The 5,562-nt window shown below is 37.5% G+C and overlaps 1 long non-coding RNA gene across 1 annotated transcript; it reads right to left on the bottom strand.

Annotated features, from left to right (window-relative positions):
* Window positions 1-3,086: 3,086 nt before the first annotated feature.
* LOC126198695 (uncharacterized) lies at window positions 3,087-5,026 on the bottom strand. Its single transcript, XR_007540092.1, has 3 exons — window positions 4,914-5,026; window positions 4,751-4,830; window positions 3,087-3,856 (listed from the first exon to the last, which is right to left on the bottom strand). It is a non-coding gene; the product is annotated as an uncharacterized LOC126198695 (long non-coding RNA).
* Between the last annotated feature and the right edge of the window lie 536 nt (window positions 5,027-5,562).

The raw sequence follows: 5,562 nt of genomic DNA, 5'->3' as shown, positions 1-5,562 counted from the left end.
ACCACTGTTACTCTATATTCACATAAATGATCTGACTGACAGGCTACAAAGCAATGTATTGCTGTTACCTGATGATGTTTTGCTCTATGGGAAAGTGTTGTCGTTGAGTGACTGTAGGACGAGACAATGTGACCTGGACAGAATTTCTAAGTGGTGTGATGAACAGCAACTTGCTCTAAGTGTAGAAAAATGTAGGTTAATACAGGCAGTAGAGCAACATTCAAATACACCATTAGTAGTGTGCTGTTTGACATAATCACATCACTCAAATATCTAGGCATAACATTGCAAAGGGATATGAAATGGAATGGGCGTACCAGACTGGCAGTAGGGAAGGTAAATGCTCAACATTGTCCTAGTGGGAAAATTTTGGGAAAGTGTAGCTCACCTATAAAGTAGATGGCATATAGAACAGTGTCACCCATTCTTTTGAACTGCTCAATTGTTTGGGATCCCCACCAAGTCAGAAAAAAGCAAGACATAAAAGCAGTTCAGAGACATTCTGTTAGATTTGCTACCACTAAGTTTAATCAGCACACAAGTATTAAAGAGATGCTTCTTAAAACTCAAATAAGAATCCCTGGAGTGAAGTCGATCTTCTTTTCACAAAGCAGTGTTGTGGAAATTTGGAGAACCAGCATTTGAGGCTGACTCCAGATCAGTTCTACTGCCATCAATGTACATTTTGCATCTGGAAATTGGGGCTTCTACAGAGGCTTACAGACAGCTGTTTTTCTGTCACACTATTTGCGAGTGGAACAGGAAAGGAAATGACTTGTAACAGAACATGGTACCTACTGCTGTCCACTGTAGAGTGACTTGCAGAGTGTGTGTGCAGTTGTAGAATCATTAGTTTCATTAACGGAGGGAGGCCTGGTGGACAAAAATTGTAGATGCACAGTAAGACTGGACTACAGCAAGCAGTTCAAATAAATGTAGGTTATAGTCATCAGGTGAAGATAAAGAGGCTTCTAAAGGTTTCGCTAGTGTGGTGAGCTTCATCAAAGCAGTCTTCAGACTGAAGACAGCAACAAACAAACAATCAAAGTGCCATGAGATTTATATGTGGATTAGGTATTTATGGTCGAGGTAAAAGCTGACAGGCAGCTAGCATTCTTACAAAATAGTTACTATATACTAAGTTACAAGTGATGGAAATAATCATTGCCATCATATAAAATATGGGGAGGGAATATGAATGTATTTGTGAGATTACTAGTATTATATCTTAACAATGTTTCAACATTACGTAGAAAGCCTTTGGTGTTATTCTAGTTCTTCTGTTGCTGTCAAAAAAAAAAAGGATCTTGCATCAAAACTCTTGTGTGAGTTATTTTCATGTTTTTAATGAATAAAATAGCAATTTCACAGGGCTATTCATAAAGAAGGAAGAGATTTCTGGTATTTATCGCTTCCAAACTGCAAAATATAGAAACATGACTCCAATCAATGTTCCTGGAAAGAGAAAATTCAAATTTTTATGTATTCAATGTGAGCACCATGTGTTATACGACAAATATCAAAATGGTGGCCCATTGCCTGCCACACACACAAAGCAGCTGGTCTCTTGTTATCAAATTCACAGATTCAACAATGCGATATCACAGATTTTGAAGGGTGACAGATAAAAAGGGGAGGGGGGGGGAAGGGATAAAAATGTGGTCTTTTACATAATCTCAGAGATAGAAGTCAGATCTGGACACCTGCGAGGTCACTGGCGATGAAGTTCATCTTCTGCTCCTTGTCTTCCAGTCCAACACCTGGAATGGGTAACATTGGATGTACTTAGAGAAATGAGCTGGGGTACCATCTTGCATGAAGCTTAAGTCATTTGAATCACCTTCATGTTCAGGAAATAAACAGTTTTGAAGCAAGTCTAGTTCTAGAATTCAAAATTTTACCTGTTGTATGTCCAGAAACGTTGGAATTATTGTGCTACCGTTTGTAATTTGGAAGATATAAATGTCTCAAATCTGTTTCTTGATTTTGAATAGCCCTGTATTTTAATCAGTTGATGATGATTTAACACCCATGGTTGTTCCCACTGCCAATTAGGAAAATGGTTCAAATGGCTCTGAGCACTATGGGACTTAACTTCTGAGGTCATCAGTCCCCTAGAACTTAGAACTACTTAAACCTAACTAACCTAAAGACATCACACACATCCATGCCCGAGGCAGGATTCAAACCTGCAACCATAGCGATTGCGCAGTTCCAGACTGTAGCGCCCAGAACCGCTTGGCCACCCCAGCCTGCGCCAATTAACACTTAACATAGAAGTTACCTGGTAATACCAATGAATGGTGTCCTTGATCCACTATCACATGTAGCTGCTAATATGTATTCACATTTTAGGAGCTCTGTTCTATTCTTGACATTATTGCAAAAATGAAATAATGTCTTCATTCAAATACTTAATACTACTATAGCTATGGGGTTTTCACCCCACAGTATCAATGCTTAGTACCGTACTGCACTTAACTCTGCAACCGTGACGTTGCATATGCATGTTGCCTAATGCAGGGGCATTAGAGCAGAGAGATGATTTGTCACTAGAAACCCAACACAGCATGATCAACAGCAGCAAAACAAACACCACACACAGTCTATCAGTAAATCATTTGTCATGTATTATCTTCAATGCTATACTTTTTTGTTGTGCAAAACAATGCCATAAGATACGATGGACAGCCATAAAAAAATTACATGTTTGACTGACAAGGGCCTACCTCGATTGATGCAACTGAAGATCGACTTTCATGCGGGCAGTTGCAGGACTCAAACCTGTAAAGAACCAACAAGCTAAAAGGGTGCTCCACGACAGTACTCAGTGTAATTCTCAAGGAAACTTAGGGCTAATGAAAGCCAGTCCCATACTGATGCTGCTTGAGTAAATGATTACACAAATGCTTCTGCTGTCTTCCAAAGACAGCTGTTAGATACAAAGTACATTAATGTGATATTGCATCTCTTAATATTGGATTCTGGGACACCTCCTATCTCGTTGGTAAAATATTATAGACACTGAACTCAGAAGAATATAAAATATTTCTTGCCATCAGTAGTGCCACTGGATTATTATGTCCATTTATTTACATTCAATTTACATTTTCATGTGACTACAACTCACAAAGTTAAGGCTGGTAACTTTCATCATTGTCAACAGAAATATAGCTACAACATAACACTCATTTTACATTTTTACCTCCGACCACATCTCACAAAATTATGACTGTATCATTCTTTATTTTCAACAGTTTTATACATATTTTCACAAAAATATGTCAATATTTTACCACTACATTGTATCACTTTGGGCATAATTGTGTGAAATATGGTTTTGGAGAAAGGGATTCAGTTTCCTTAGTTCTCCTGACCCAACAGTCTATACTTGCTATTCAACATTTTCTTACCACAACTTCGACAACATTTACAATAAACATATAGGCAACACAAGATTATTAATACACATAAAATAGTGGATCCCGAGTATCCCCTGTGGAATACTTGCCCATAGACCATTATTTGAAGGCTTCATTTGTTGATAATTTCCTATTGCAGTTCATGAGTTATATGCCCAGCAACTTTAAGAGTTGGCCAACTGGAGAACTATGTCGTAAAGGTAGTATTATAGGTATTCCTGAGATTTTCAGCTTCTCATCTTCCATAATACAACAGTCTATTTACATCGTAGGCCTATTTGAGTTTGGACTCAGTTCCAGTGCTTGCAGAAAAAATGTTAATGAATTGAGGATGAGTCCACCTTTTTGTAAGCACTCAAACTATTGATTTACTTTATAACCCATACGTGGTTCACCACAGTTGTAGCGTCCTCAGTGGGTATCTTATTATTTTCCTGAAAATACATAAGGGTCAACAGAAAGGTCCGATCTTACTCGTCGGCTTTGACCCGTGACGTAAGCGTGTTGTGGTGTGTGACGTCATTACGGCGCGGAGTTTTAGCAGGTACGGAAAAATTTTTTCATTTTTTTTTTTAATTTGATCGATTACAGTCAAATTTGATACGCTGATTACGAATACGATATTTATTTTCGCCCCAGTCAATTATTTACAGCAAAAAAAAATTGTTTTAAATTTGTTTTAAATTTACGGAAAAATTGTTTAACATTTGTGAAATATCGAAATTTCGAAAACCTAATACATGGTTTGATGTACTCTTGTTTAAAGAACATGTATACGTAATATGAAGCAATTTGATGAACATATTGATCTGTAGCGTAGCCCACTTGAGGTTAGGTTGGGAGTTTTTTTTTGGAATGCGGCCGCGGCAGCGGCCGCCTATGATTCGAAAATATTGATTTGACACTAATGAAGGAAACTTGTGTATTTCAGTGTTTACAATACGTATTCGATGTTTTTATATCCGCCATATTGGAATTGTTGTTTATGGTCGTTTCCGCGGTATTTGTGACGTCATGGGTCAAAGCCGACGGGTAAGATCGGACGCTTCTGTATTTCCATACATACGTAAATACAAGTTCTTTTTAGGTTATGGAATACCATGCATCAGATTATGTTGTCATTTAAATCATATGTGCACTTTAGATTTTATTTTACACTGAGTGTGTCATGTGCCTGCACAGAAAAATAAGCCAAAAGTCTAAATCAGAAAACAAGACATCTGCATACATGAGGCATGTTAGAAAACCGTCTGCATTAATTTTATCATCCGATCTTTAATTTGTATATTTTGGTGAAATTAATGGCATATGTTCGCGTCCGTACTTACCGTCGTCGTGTTTTCCAAGTTCTTAGCTGTGACAAGTTTGTTTTATATATCAAACGCCATTTCGTGTAATTGATCTGGACCTGTGGACATCGAGAATGATTGTGTGAAGCTTTGGTTTGTATATTCATGGATTCTGTTTTGCATTTTGATAGTATTTACTCACGTTTTCTCCTGTTCGTTTGCAAATACTACGTCCTGTTACTTCGCAGTAGCTTGGACACACCCATTTCCCTGCACAAAGTTACGTCTTCATGCGCTTCCGACTGTCGTTTCTCGTTTGATCAATGTATTGATTCTCTTTGACGCCGCGAACTTTGAAATGTCGTCCTTAAGTACACGCAGCTGGTCTCACACACCCTTGCAGTTTTTTTCTTTCTGAATTTGCATTTAGTTGTGTGTTATGGAGGAAAGCGTTATTAAATGAAGTAATATCATTAAAAATCAGTTCAGTAAATATATTTAAAGGATAAATTTAATATTTTGGTCAAAAATATTTACACAAATGGAGATACATAAAATTTAGCTGTTATCAAAATAATGGATTTATTCAGTCAGATATTTTGTCGATACAGTCTTGGCACACAGTAACAGAATGTTCAAGGCAAATGTATTCCTTGCAGTTCTTACAAATATATCTTGTTTTTCTGTTTTTGCTTCTGCAGTCCACACACCGTCCTCGTGAAGTCGCAGTTGATTCCACTTCAGAAATTTTCACACTGCAAAGCTCTCCAATTCTTTCAGTTATCTTCCTTGGCAATGTTTGAATACTTTTTGCTGAAGATGATCATGCAGAAGCGCAAATAAAGCTGCCT

The sequence above is a fragment of the Schistocerca nitens genome, chromosome 8 (genome assembly GCF_023898315.1).
Source record: "Schistocerca nitens isolate TAMUIC-IGC-003100 chromosome 8, iqSchNite1.1, whole genome shotgun sequence".
NCBI classification, from domain to species: domain Eukaryota; kingdom Metazoa; phylum Arthropoda; class Insecta; order Orthoptera; family Acrididae; genus Schistocerca; species Schistocerca nitens.
The sequence above is the reverse complement of the archived record's forward strand: the minus strand, read 5'-3'. Positions and strand labels throughout refer to the sequence as shown.